The following is a 13,829-nucleotide window of genomic DNA, read 5'->3' as shown; positions in this document are numbered from 1 at the left end:
TGCATGCCAAAATTCTCCCTCTGAAGCAAACGGGGAGCTCCGGGGGGGCAGCTGGAGGGAAGGGGACACGGTCAGGTGGGAGGGGAGGGACTTGGGCATTTTCGGCGCGATCAGGGAGGGGAGATGGTGATGGGAGCAGAAACCCTCCGGAATCCATCTGATGAAATAAACAATGCTCGGGCTGAAATCTCCTAACTTTACTTTGGCAGCCGAGGCACAGGCCACATTATCTAATGTCCACTGCTGTCCAAAACATACTGATGGGGAAATGTTTTCCTAGTGGCCTCTTGTTTTAAATAATAATAATAACACGGGGCTGCCTGCCTTTGTAAAGGGTTTGGTTTTTTCCTGTGGATGAGGTTGCAGAGATACATGTTAACCGGCTCTCTGTGTTGTCTTACAGTTTAAACTTCCAAAGGAGTACAGCTGGCCCGAAAAGAAACTGAAAGTCTCCATCTTGCCAGATGCTGTGTTCGACAACCCGCTGCATTAGAGCTGAATTACACCCTCCTAACGACTGGGAGAGCCAAGTTACTGTCCATTACCCAGTGACTCACAGGATAATTGATGCAGTAAAAACTCTGCCTGCAAATAAAAGAGTTTGCTGCACAACCACTGCAAACAGAAGAGGAGCTCCTCAGCACCAGCCCAGACCGAACTGAGCCCTTTCCTTTATCCTTCCCAAGGCTGAGCTCTCTGGGAACAGCCTGCGTATGTGTGAGTGCGAGTGAGAAATATTTAACTATGAAAATAAGTAGTAAGAACCCTTTCTCTCTCCTAGCTACAGAACTCCCCTCTGCCTTAGCCCAGGGTGTAGACGCTCTGCACGCCTGTATTTACACATGCATTCTGCCAGGTGCGAGCCTATAATCCATGGATTAAATGTTCTTTACGTGACTCTGGAGTCCTTTTGTTAGCCAAACTTTTACTGACTGCAGAACTGTTCTTCCATGTGCTATTTTTTTTTTTTTCTTTTCAGAAACGGAATGGTATTTCCCCTGTTTAAAGGAGGCCAAAAGCTCACATGCTTGAAGCTGAACAGATTTAAAGATGAACTTTCTAGTTCAGTCAAGAAAAACAAACCCAGATCCTCCCTGCCCTCAAATTAGGCATGTTTTAAGTGTTGGTCTTGGTGCTATTAGCTATGGTATCGCTGCAAACAGAGGCAACTTTATTCTCACGCATCCTGTCCTTGTGCCTGAACCCCAGGGAAGGTCACAACCTCTGGTTTTGCACAAGCAGGAGGAAGAAAGCTACCGGGGCGGGGGAGATCTCCTGTTTACAGTGTGTTTATCTTTAAAGAGATACTGTCAAGTATTTTTTCCTTGCTATTGTACAGAATTTGAGAAGCTAGAAAGAACCGTTTGTTCACAGGGATAGCTTAGGCAGCTCTGCAGGATCCAGTGGGCTGCTTGAAAGCATATGAAACGGAGATCTCCGCTGCCCTGGCACAGCAGAGGGGAGACTCGGCCTCAATAAATCCAACTATTCTTGTTCCAGCAGGATTGGGCTCTAGCACAGCTCCGTTTTCCCCTTCGGCCTCGCTGCGGCGGCTGTAGTTGCAGCTGGTGTCCCTCCTTTCGCGTGGATTTGGACTGTAGAGCATCAAAATCAGTTTGAAAAGACTCTCCTCTAGCTCCCCGTGGCCTCCTCCTCGGAGCACAAGGTGGTGTGCAGAGGATGCAGTCTTTGCACGACCACGTTGTGTCTCCGCACTGCAAGGCTGGCCACTGTGGATATGCTGAAGCAAACCGCCGCGGCTTTACCCCCCGCTGCTCTTGCAGGTTGTCCCTGACGCGTTCCCCCAGCCCTTCTCTACCCATTGTCTTTCGGTGGCAACTCTTCACTCCTCGGCAGGGGAGGTGCAGCTTTCTCTTCCACCCCTTTCTGCCGACGAGCTGACTTGGCCATTCCTTCTTCCCGATTTATGCGCAACTGTCGTGTGATCTTAATGCAAGTATAACAAAAGCTTTTAACACTTAACTCCCCTGATCAAACAGCAAAGTCCAGGAGGCCTCTCAGTACCCCAGGGTTGGTTTTCTGTTTGTTTTCTGAGTTAATTTCTTCCTGGCGCAGTCAGCTTTGATGTCTTTTTGCATATATTTGAGGCTGGTTAACGCTGGTCAAGAAGCAGAGCTAGGAGCCACAAAGCTTTCCTTGGACTTGCTACAGAATTCCTCCGTGGCCTCAGGCAAGTCGCTCAATGTCTCTCTGTGCAGAGAGGGTGATTATTGACTAGAGGGCTGTAGGACCTACCGAAGCATGCCAGGGTTTGCAGGGGAGGGCGTGCTTTGTGTACAAAGTAGTATTTGTATTATTATAATTGTTGTTATGTTATAATTTAAGGCAGGCCAAATGCAGGGTCCAACACCGCTCGGCAGAACCTTCCCTTCTGCAAAGCTACGAAAGCAATTTACATGTAAATGAGTTTGTCATTTTGTCTGAACTCAGCGGATCATCTTAAAATCCTGCTGCGAAAGAACAAACTTTCAGATATCTGCGTGTGCCAGCCAGAGCGATTTCTGTGCCGTGGCAGCCCGCGTTCGTCCCTGGGATCTCTTGGCCCGTTTTCCTTGTCCTGCTTCGCACTAAGCCGAGCCTGATGCATATCCAGGGGACACCGTGGGCTAGGGAACAGCGTGAAAATTGACCAGTCCAGCTTCCGAAGCGGTGCACACGAGCGTCCCATGGCCAGATAACGAACAAGCAGACCATTGTGGCTGTCAGGAACAGAGCAAGGGCAGCGCCTGCAGTCTTGTCCCAAAGCCATCCGGCAGCAGTAGCCCGTGGACTGCGCCGGGACGGGTTTGCTGGGGGTGCCTGCAGCAGAGCTGGCTCGCTGCCACACTGCTGGCTGCTCTTCCTCGTTTCCAGATGCTAGCCCTCATTAAAAGGAGCTTCCAACCCACGTCGTAGCGGAGAAGGGACGTTCGGAAGGTCAATCGCTGCTGCTCCTGCGGAGATCAACGCGGGGCCGGGAGAAGCCCATCGGACCCTCGCTGGGCTCCAACACGCTGGGAAGGCTGGGGACCTCCTGCCCTGTGTCCTCTGCGAGCCTCTGCGCAGGGAGAGCAGCTCCTCCGGGCTGCCTCGTGCTCCAGTTCTGCCTGGCTCGTGTGTACGTTCTCCTCACCGTATTTACTCTCCTCAGACGCTCTGGGTTGGGTTTTCATTGACTTCAGAGGGAGCACACTGAACGCGTTCGAAAGCCCACCCGGTATCCTTGTGTGTGTGTGTTTTTGTCCCGTGTCACGTATTTATATATAGTTCTGTGTGTTTCAGTTCGGAACAGGTGGCACGCCAGAAATCCCTGTTTCTGAGCCGCTTTCTCGCAGGTCTTTGCGGTAGCCAGATAACAATTGAGGGGAAGGTCTGAGGGGAAGGAAGTGAAATCTTCCTACTTAGCTAAGGGGAAAACTCTGAGACAAATAACTGCTAAAATAGCAGTCTCTGTCTTATCGTGAGGCCAACTGTAAGAGAGAAACGGGTGAAAGTCAACCCTGAAGCTCCAAGGTCACGCCGCTGCCTCTCAACAGGGATACGTCGCGTGGTGTTCGGTGTTGTGAAGAGCTGCACGCCCACAGGACATCCCCTCCCCTGATCGGCTTCAGGTTTGCAGCCGAGCCAAAGCCTTGCTCATTGGCAAGTAAACGAGATCTCGAGGTTGGATATTTTCATCTCGGGGCAAGAGGACGTGTCGGTGTGAGAAGGAAATGGAAAAGAAACCTCTGTATTTTAGTAAGCAAGATAGTTTTTAAAAGGGAAATGCAGCAGTGCTGACAAACGCCGCGGGATTTTCTAGCCCAAACCTGCTGAGATCTACCGTAGGTCTGCTTGGTGCTGATTTTGTGCTAGATTGTGCAGGAGGTTTGAAGCAGGGTTATAGAAAACCAAAACCCGCGAGGCGTCTGTTGTCTAGAGATAGCGATCTGGATCTAAACGACAGTTTGAAGTAAGTGGCTCCAGGTTTTCTCTCTCCTGGAGAAGCCTCGTGACGCAGATAGGCAGGGGTATTTCCAGCGACCAGGAGCCTTACGGCAGGCCCGCGATGCCTTGAAAATCCGACATGTGACCGCAGTTCTGGAACGAGACAAGTCCCAAAAGCCAGGACCACTTTCCTTCTCAGCTCCTGATTAAAAACAGAAGAGACCCCGTGTCTCGGCACTCGGTCCTGTAGCTGGGGTGACCTACAGGGATATTTTGAGGCTCAGATGGGTGCTGCCTGCTGCGCATGCTGCCTTTGAGGATGGTGCTGTGTTGGTTTTCCTGCACGTAGGTTTGCCAGCGGTGGTTTGAAAGGATATTCTGGAGCTCCTCGCTTCAAATACGCAGTTGCTCTCGGATGGCTTTTGAAATGACACCGTGGGGTCGTGAAATGGGCTTTGAAGAAGTGGGGGGTTTGGTTTCCATCCGCGACCGGTGGAAATAGTTCGGGGGTGTAGCCTCGAGAACAAACAGCTGAGAGCAGCGCTTGGCTTGGAGGGGACGGATCGCTGGGGAGAGGGGGAGAGGTTTCGGGCTGGGGTCGGGCTGGCAGCCCCCCCCCCCCCCGCACCCCCCTTGTGGTGTCGTGAGGCTGTGAGAGGAGCTGAGGGGGGCGCAGGGTGCTTCACCGGAAAACCTTTGGCTGGTTGCATGCTTCGCAGGACCGGCGTTTGGAGGATGGGGCTGCACGGGGGCTCGGGTGTTGGTCTGTCCTGGTGAGCGTCCCCTCCTCTGGAGGCGTCCGGAGTCTGGCCGGGGCAAGGCAGCATCACGTCAGGTGGGGAGAAGACCTTCAGGCTGGAGGCCACCCTTACACGGCCCGTTTTCCCCTAGCCAGGGCACGGCCTTGCACCCTGCAGTGCTGCTGGATGAAACCGGGGACCCCGAGCGAGGTGGGGGCCCCCTGCCAGCACCAAGAGCCCCTCTGCATCCCAGAGGCTTGATCCTTTTCGTGGCTGCCCTCCCTTTTCGAGTGTATTTTGTGCCTTAATTCTCCCTGTGAGCGACGCTGCAAGGGCAGACGAGCTGTCAAGCAGCTGGGAGTCCCTTTCCGTGCGTCTGTCCCCATGGATAGAAGCAGGCCTGCCCAGGAGCCAGCCCGCATCCAAAACAAGCTCCGAGTGCTCGTTTGCCGGGGGGGTTCACGGCCCGAGATTTTAAAGCCGAATTTAGGTCTCTGGGACCGTTGTGGTTTTTAACGAGCTCTGTAGCGACCTACTATTTTTGTAACACTTTGTTTCTGTTGTGCAGTGCCTGCTTGTTCTCTTTCCCTTAAAAAAAAAAAAATAATAATACATAGCCTTGTGTTCGACATGAGTCCCGGATCTCAAACGGAGAATAAGCCCGAGGGTTGCAAACGTGTCTCGAGCTCGGCCCCGCGCTGACCTGCGCCTCGCGGGCAGCCAGCCTGCCTCGTGCCGTGCTTCGCCCCCTCTGCAGGTCGGCCATGGCTCCATTTCCCCTAAAACTGCTGCCAGGCCCTAAAACCCCGGCGAGCGGCGCGTCGGTCCGCGGGCATCGCTCCTCGGCACCGCTCCCAGCGCCGCCATCTCCCCTCTCGCAGAAGGGGAAGCGAAAGAAGCAGAAAGGACCTCAGAGAGCCGGAGGGAAATTTCCTGCCGCTTGTGTTCGGCACACACTGCTCTTTTTCTCTCTCGCCCTCTCCCTCCTCTCCCGGCGAGGCTGGAGATCAAAATGGCTCCTTTGTTCCTGTCCCCGGGGCCCAACTGCAAGGAGAGAGCGGCTCCGGAAACACCGCGCTGCACGCGCGATGCGGGTGGGAGGGACGGCGCTGTCGCCGTGCGGTAGGTCCTACATAAACACCACGCAGGGTGGCTGCGGGAGCTCCGTGCGGGTTCCCCGGGCAGGGCGCAGGTGGGGCTCGGTGCCCCTGTGCCCTCCCCTCCTGGCCGCCCCGGGGTGCAGGGGCATCAGCGTGGGGTTTTAGCCCTTCAAATCCCTTCTTCCAGCCCAGGCTCTTCCGTACATCCGTGCGGGATGCGGGGTGTGCTGCTCGCAGGGGCTGGTTTGCATTTTGGGGGGGGTTCCTGCAGAATTTTGCAAAGGCAAACTTGCCAGGGGGATCCGAGGCCACCACGGCTCGTCCTGACCCCGGGGCCGCCCCCAGCTCGGCGGCGAAGCTCCCCGCAGCTCCTGGTGTGCGTGTGCGATTGTCCCTCCCCCCCCCCCCCCCTTTTTTTTTATATATAAAAGACAAAAAGCAAATGGAAAGCTAAACTAGCAGAGGTTTTAAAATATTTTATATTAGTTTCTAATGTAAATTCCTACATTGTTATTGCGGTGCTGGGTGTGTTTCGCCTGCACGTGACTTTTGTAATATTTTTGTGAATCACTAAACCTTTTTTTCCTCCCGTGTATCCGAAGTGCATTAAAGGTATTTGCATACTTCTCCGTGTCCTTCTGTGCGGGCGGCCCCGCGGGATCGGCGGCCGAGGGATGGTCCCGCGGCCTTTTTGTGCTGCTCGACAATAAATTCCTTTAAGGGCAGAGAGGGGAAGGGGGGAATACGCAGGGGGGTGGAGGGAAGGGATGCGCGAGGAGCCGAGAGCCAGCTTGGTTTTGCTCTTGCTCCTTTGGGGATATTGTCTCGGCCTCCTACGTCGAAGGGGAAGCCCGGGTGCAGGGTTAGGGGAGCGAGGAGCAGCCTGCGGCGGGTTCCCTCACCCGAAACCCCGCATGCCATCGGCTTCCCAGGCCTCGAAGCGTCTGCAAGCGAAGGGCTGCCCCTCCGGGACATCCCAGCACGGAGGGGCCGGGCGGTGCTGGGCAGCCTCCCCTCCGGCTCCCGGTTAATCATTCAAACGCATCAAGGCTGCGCGGGGAGATGAGCGGCCGCAAGGGCAAACCCAGAACGTAAATCCGGGGGCAGGGGGAGCCGGCAGAGGCCCAGCACAGCCCCGAATCCGGCGGGGACCCCGGCCGGCACCCCTCGCCCCAGCCCCGTGCCTGGATCTGGCCTCGCCGCGTTGCCTCCGCCCCAGCCGAACGCACCTTCGGGCGGTGAATTTAATTAAGGTTTCTGAAAAGCGGTGTCTGGGAGCCCCTCCTGGATCTGCGGCTCTGAACTTCATTAGGAGCGGTTTGTTGCTAATAACGCCGGCAGCGCCTCTAATTAATAATGGAAGGGCTGTGAGCAGATGCCAAGCCAGGAGAGGGAAGGGATTTGTTTGTTTATTTCTCTCTCACTCTTTTTTTTTTTTTTTTTTACAGTGCGGAGGGAGGGCTGGGGCTCCTTTCCCATCCAAAAAGCGAACAGCAGCACCTGGGGACCTTGACTGGCAAGAGGATGGGGAAAGGGGAAAGGGGAAAGGGGAAAGGGGCCCCCATGGCAAGGGGGTGGTGCTCCCTGCCCACCCAGCACTGAGCGGTGCTTGTGCAGCTCTCGGGCACCCAGCGTTGTCCCCATGTCACAGCCAGGCCATAATCAGGGTCCCGAGGGGACAGGGACGGCTGGTCCGGTCCCACTGCCGGTGACTTCAGGGGGGTTTCCCCGGAGAGGTGCTGGGGTCATGCAGCAGTTCCCCGGGAATCACCACGTGGGAGGCAGCGTTCATCCGGCAGCCCCTGCTCGAAGCCTCGGCGTGGGCACTTCTGGAGCGCGCTGGCGATCCGGGTGTCGCTGGGATGTTTGGGACAGCACCGATGGCTTCAGAGAAGAGAAATTGAACCAGTGCCGCTTCTTCCCCCTCATACCCTCACACTGCCCCTGTGCCAAGGAAGCGTCTCGGGGATGCTCCTTGCCCTGGGAGGAGGCATCAGGAGCTCGGCAGCGGCCCCGCAGCGCTGGCACCCCAGGAAGGAGGCTGCCACGCAGAGACCGTGCGCGGCCGTCCCGGCGGGCACCTTCCAGGCAGCAGCAACTTATTGCTGCAGCAGCTTCCCAAAATTGTGGCGAGGTTTTGGCTTTTTGTCCGAGGGGAAAAGTATTTTTAATGCACTTTCCCATCATCCGCATTTCCTCAGACTTTCCACACCGGCCACAAATGACCCGCTGGGGGCAGGCAGCGAGGCGGCACAGCGGGGACGGTGCTGGAGGTGCCGCTGGTGCCCCGGGGAGCAAAAGCAGGCTCAGATATTTGGGATCTCAGCAAGGAGGGCTCCCCAGATGGTAAAGGCTCAGGTAAGGGCGATTCCTCAGCCTCACGTGCGTGCCCCAGACCTGAAGAGCGAGCAGGGGAAGCCTCGTGGAAGCCCCACAGCCGCGAGGCTGGGACGCGTGCTTTGGTTAGGTCTGTTTGCAAACAGCGATGGGTTGGAGACGAGCCGGGCACGCCGTTCACCGCAGGTTCCCCGTGGGCCTGCAGGCAGCTGGTTTTGGGTGACGGGTAAGGCAGGTGCACGCCGGCACCGGGGAAGCGCTCCGGAGGGACCGGGTGGGCACCCGGCGAGCTCGGTGCACCCCTGGAAATTGATGCCTTCTCCCAACCACCCAGCCCGGAGGAAAACACACAAAGAGGACATTAAAAAAAAAGCTCTGAGGTCAAGCTGAGGAGGGAAACACAGCTCCCCGTGCCGGGTGGGATATCCCCCATCAGTTAAATGCACGAACCCAGCTGTTAAATACCACCAGAGCAAACGCTGGGCTGCAGCACACCCCTGGAGCAGGTGAGGGAGGGCCGGAATTAACCCCAAAATGATCCAAAGCGTCCAGCAAAAGGGGAACCAGCAGGGTTTGGGGTTTTGTTTTTGTTTTTAAAAAAGGGGCTCACAGGCATGGGGGACGTGGAGCGCAGCGGGGGCTCGTCCCCGGGGGCTGCGGGGCGGCGTGGCAGCCTGCCCGCGGCGGCGGCGGCCCGACAATGCTGCGAGGCGTCAGGAGCACGATCAGCGGTGGGAATCCCAGTCATTGCCTTAAAAGGAGATTTCGGGGACGCTTTTATTTGAAATTGTTTCCTTGTTATTCAGCTTATTGAGGGCTTTATTTCGTTCCTGGCGATGTGACGTGAGGGGGGGCTTTAGATGCGCTACCCGCAGAATTAGCAGCTTCGGCCAAGGATGTTTCTGTGGATTTTCAGGCCAGAAGAGACCATTAAATCATCCCGTTTGACCTCCTGTATTCGCAGGCCAGAGAATTTCACCCAATTACTCTTGCATTGAGCCCAATAACTTGTGTTTTTGATTCGAGCACGCGTTCCAGCAAGACATCCTGTCTTCATTTGGGGACTTCAAGCGATGAAGAATCCACCACTTACTTCCCTTAATTGTTCGTCCTAGCAGCAAAAAAACACACACATGAGGGAAAAAAAACCCCGCTGCTGACTTATTTAGGATTCGGATGTGTCTGGCTCGCTCCGAACCGGGGTCCTGTCCCCACCACCATCCCCACTGCCCCTTCTGTTGGCACAATGTGATGGGGACAAGGGGGGACCAGGCACCCACGTCGCCCTCGGTGGCCCGCGAGCCGGGGCTGGCGCTGGGCTGGACACCAGCACCCCTATTAGTCTGCCATTAGCGAGCAGCTCAAGAGTTAACAAACTTCGAACAGATGTGACCAACATGTCAAGACACGAGAAGTACGTGGTATGGATGTTTATAAGTACATCGACAGAAGGCATTCATAAAAGGTTATAAACCGTGGTAATAAGCAACCCATCGACTTGTTTGGACTCTAACACTTGATTAACCATTTATTAAAACATGCAGTAATCATTTATAAGCCATAAGTGGAACCGAACGTAACGTACGACTCCTTTTTATGTTAATGGATGCCTCAAGACTTCCCTTTTCCCCCCGCGCCGGGTGCTCGCGGTTAAAGGCTAACCGTGGCCGCAGGGTGCCCCGGCCCCTCCGCGCGGGCGCTGGCTCGCGCCGGGAGCCTCCCGAATTTCCCCGTGCCCCGTTGGGCGCAGGTGTGTCCCCTGGGAGTAGGAGGGGACCTGAGGGGGCCAAGCCCCTGCCCTGAGCCCCGGGGAAAGGAGCAGAGCAGGACTGGAAGCAAGCCCCAGGCGGCTGAAGCACAGGGAAGGGAAGGAAACGCCTCCGACGCCGCGGCAGCTTCATCCTTCTGTCAACAGGACCCTCCTTTTTGTTTGCCATCATGCTCCCACTACCCTCAGACAGACCCTGTTTGCCTTCCCGGTGTCCTAACGAGACCTAAACCCATAATTGCTCCCATTACACAACCGGGATTGACATTTTATTAGCCATGCTTCCTGACCTAATTTACACCGCTGATACCATGGTGCTCTTCCCATGGCAAGCAAACCCCTTCGGCTTTGGAGCCTGGAGATGCAGCGGCTGTGGGCAGGCACCAGCCCCTGCCTCAGTTTCCCCGGCTGTGCCGAGCAGGGGCCGTGGGTTTGCCAGGGTGGATGCTGCCCGCGGCCACAGCCCGAGGAACGCTCCTCTGTTCAAAGGCAGCTCGGTAGCTGCCCGGCGGGGGGCTTCTTAGCATGCATGTGACGCTGGGTCATTTGGCTGCAGCCTGCTCTAATTGCACGGAGCATGCAGAAAAGGAAGAGGAAGGCTGGGAATCGCTGCAAAGGGTTCGCCTCGGCCCGGGCAGGATCCGTCCCACCCCACTCCTGCCATCCTCCTTCCGTGGCCAGCCCCAGGCCTCAGGGCTCCGTGTCCCCACGCAGGGCAGGACACGGCCGCGTCCCACCCAGGGGGACCGAGCCCTCCGAAAATCCCTGCGTTTGTGGGGTCGAGCCCCAAGGCAGCCCAACAAACGCATCCCGCTGGCAGCCCGGCTGTGGCAGCACCTGTCCCGCTTGCAGCAGGGGGTAAAATGAGGCAGAGCTGCAATCATTTTCCCTCTGCCCCCCAGTGGATTTCTGCAGCTTTCCGTCCCGTCCCGGGGAAGCGAGGAGGAGCCCGTGTGGCTGCCAGACTCCCTCGCTCTCAAAGAAGAAAAAAAAAAAAAAAAAGAAAAGAAAAAGAAAAAGAAAATGGTCCTGTTTTCCTTTTTGTTTTTTTTTGGTTTTTTTTTTTTTTTTTTTTTTTTTTTGGAGGTTTGTGGCTTTGACGCAGTTTCCTGAAAATCCTGCCTCATCCTGCCAGGGGCTGAGCGAATGCACATCCCAGCCCTCTGCGGTGGGGGAAGAGAAGGAGAAAAAAGCCAGCGAGGGAAGAGAAGGGGAAAAAAAAAAAAAAAAAAAGAGAGAGAAAAGAAAAAAAAGAAGGCCTTTGCCAAACTGGCCTGACCAGAATGTGACACAAGAGCAGGAAATGAGTCACTCGGCAGGGCAGCTGCTCGCAGGCATTTGCATAGAAAGAAACCCCACCAGGCAGGGGAGCAGCACCGGCCCCTTCGCCCGCTCCCGACCAGCCCCGGTGGCAGCAGAGCCTGCAGAGGGGACCGGCATCGCCCTGGCACCGCTGGCAGCGGGTGGTGGCAGCGACACTGCTGGCTGGGCTGCCCCACGTCTGGCTGGGCGGCCGGGGGTTGGCCCCCAGGTTTGGTTGTTCCACCCGGAGTTGGCCATTTTGCCCTGAATTTGCCCCAGGAGGAGGCGGATCCCCGCTACGTGCTTTGACCCGTCACTGGCATAGGGAAGAAATGGAAGAAGCCCGGCTCTGCTTCCACACGAGGGCCCCCCATCGTGCATCCATCAACTGGGGAGGGTTTCTCCCCCCTAGGGGGGACGAGAACATCCCCCCACCCTGCCCCAGCAGCCATCCAGCTCCCCTCTGATCCCAGCCCCGGGGAAGCTGTCACGTTTCCAGCCCATCGCTGCAAATCCCTGCAAACAGGCTCAGTCCCCAGCCAGATCCACTCCATCCACAGCCCCAAAGAGCAAACGTAGCTTCTGTAAATCCCGGATCCCCCTCCGACACCCCATGTGGCGACCTCGGTCGCCTCCAACCTTTTGCTCCTAAAGCTTTTTATTTATTTTGCTGATAAACTGCAACCCCTGCAGGATGGCTCTGTGGGAACAGCCTGGCCAGGCTGCAGGCGTTGGGGTTTCCGTCCTGTCCCAGCACATTTTTCTGCCTCCCACCTTCCCCTCACGGTGCCCGGGGCAGGGGCTGTGTCCAGACTGAACTCCACGACGGCACAGAAATCCCTGAACTGGGCTGTTTTTCATCATTTGCAGCAGGGATCCCCAAACTGGCTTTATCGGGGCAAAGAGGCTGCAGGAATCTCACCCAGGAACCAGAGGCGAGGCGTCCTGAGCCAGCCCCGGTGCCGCCACCGACCGCAGCCCTGCTAGCAGCAGGGGCGTGCGGGGACACCAACGCTGCCATCGTTTGCCATCATTTGCCCTGCGGTAGCGCTTGGGAGCAGCGTGCAGATGCAGACTGCAGGTAGGGACGTTCCCTGCCCCAAAACGTTGCCCGTAAAGCATAAAGCGAGAGGGGAAAAGTGGAGGGAGAGAAATGGGAACCCCAGACCTAAAACCAAGCTGAGGGGAGCTGGTATCCATCACTGCAGGCTGCTCACCCCGCTGTGGGCATCCAGGGGGCTGCAGCACTGGGGCTACTGGGATATGGGGTCTCCAGTGCAGCCTGTGGCTAAATTTTAGCTAAATCCCTGCCCGTCAGCACACCGGGCAGGTGAGAACAAAGGGCCCAGGGCCTGGATGCTGAAGGTGCTGTCTGATCCTTTCCCCCCTCGTTGCCCCACTGTGGATGCAGCTGGGCATCTTTTGGCCCAGTCTCTCCATCCTGAGGCCATTTGTGACCTCCTCGTCAGCGGGAAGCGGATTTACACCAGCAGCGTGCTTTCCTCCCGGCACATTTGGCAGGGGCTGGATCCGCAGCGCCCCGCGAAACAGCTGCGGGAACATTTGGTGGGAGAGCTGCTAACAGAGACACCTCCGTGCCCGGCGGAGGGGCGCCGAGCCCCCGGGAGGGGCTGGGGCAGCTGGCTTCGGGATGGCCCTGTGGGACAAATGGACCCTGGTCCGCACAGGGAGGGAACGTGCCTGGTCCCATGCGAAATAACAGCACGTCTCGTGGGAGCCTAGAAGGTGCTGGAGGCTCTGGAGGGCACTTTTGGTACCCAGGGATGGCCCAGGTGTGAGCTGGTTCCTGGGGGATCGCCCTCCCCTCTCTGGCACCCTGAGAAACCCAGTGATGGAGCCCTCCCTGGCGTGCGTGGGGTGCTGGTGGCCGGGCCCCACTGCCCATGTAACAGCCAGCGGGGCGCACGTCCCAGCTGGGGACAGGCCTGGGCACCTCGGAGGTGATGGGGACAGTGATGGCCAGTGGGGCCACAGTCAGGTGAGGATGTCCCGCACATTACCAGGAGTGTTTCTGGTGGGAGCGTGGTGCTGAGGGCGTGCAGCTCAGGGCAGCAGCGGTAGGAGCTTCAGGTGCCACACAGTGGTGGCCTTCACCTTAGAAAGCACAAGGACAGGCCCTGAGGAGCTTTCCACTCTTGGGTCAGCTGCAGTCCACGTCTGTATCCCCAGCAGTATCCCCATCCTCATCCCATCTGCATCCCCTACCCTCACCCCATTTGCATTCCCATCCCCATCTCCATTCCTGCCTCCATTCCATCCCCACCCCACCCTTCCCCATCCCTCCTGTATCCTATCCCCATCCCATCTGCATTCCCATCCCCATCTCCATTCCAGTTTCCATCCCATCCCCATCCTACCCCATCATGGATCCACCTGTATCCCCATCCCCAACCCACCCCATCCTACCCATATCCCCATCTCCATCCCACCCTACCCCATCCCGTCCCCGTCCCCGTCACCGTCCCCGTCCCCGTCCCCGTCCCCGTCCCCGTCACCGTCCCCGTCCCCGTCCCCGTCACCGTCCCCAGCCCCAGCCCGCTCCCCGCCGGTCCCCACCGCCGCGTGGCCGCTTGAAGCCCTCTCCCCGGCAGCGGGGCGGAGCCGGGTGACGCCTGCCGGGGGAGGGGGGGGGGG

General features: G+C 57.3%; 1 long non-coding RNA gene across 1 annotated transcript; it reads left to right on the top strand.

Moving 5' to 3' along the window:
* The first annotated feature begins 4,508 nt into the window (after positions 1 to 4,508).
* On the top strand, positions 4,509 to 5,271 carry LOC118157552. The gene is made up of 2 exons (XR_004746668.1): positions 4,509 to 4,686; positions 4,723 to 5,271. It is a non-coding gene; the product is annotated as an uncharacterized LOC118157552 (long non-coding RNA).
* The last annotated feature ends 8,558 nt before the right edge of the window (positions 5,272 to 13,829 follow it).

Source organism: Oxyura jamaicensis (genome assembly GCF_011077185.1).
Source record: "Oxyura jamaicensis isolate SHBP4307 breed ruddy duck chromosome 6 unlocalized genomic scaffold, BPBGC_Ojam_1.0 oxy6_random_OJ106653, whole genome shotgun sequence".
Lineage (NCBI taxonomy): Eukaryota > Metazoa > Chordata > Aves > Anseriformes > Anatidae > Oxyura > Oxyura jamaicensis.
This window is presented reverse-complemented; position numbering and strand designations above follow the sequence as displayed.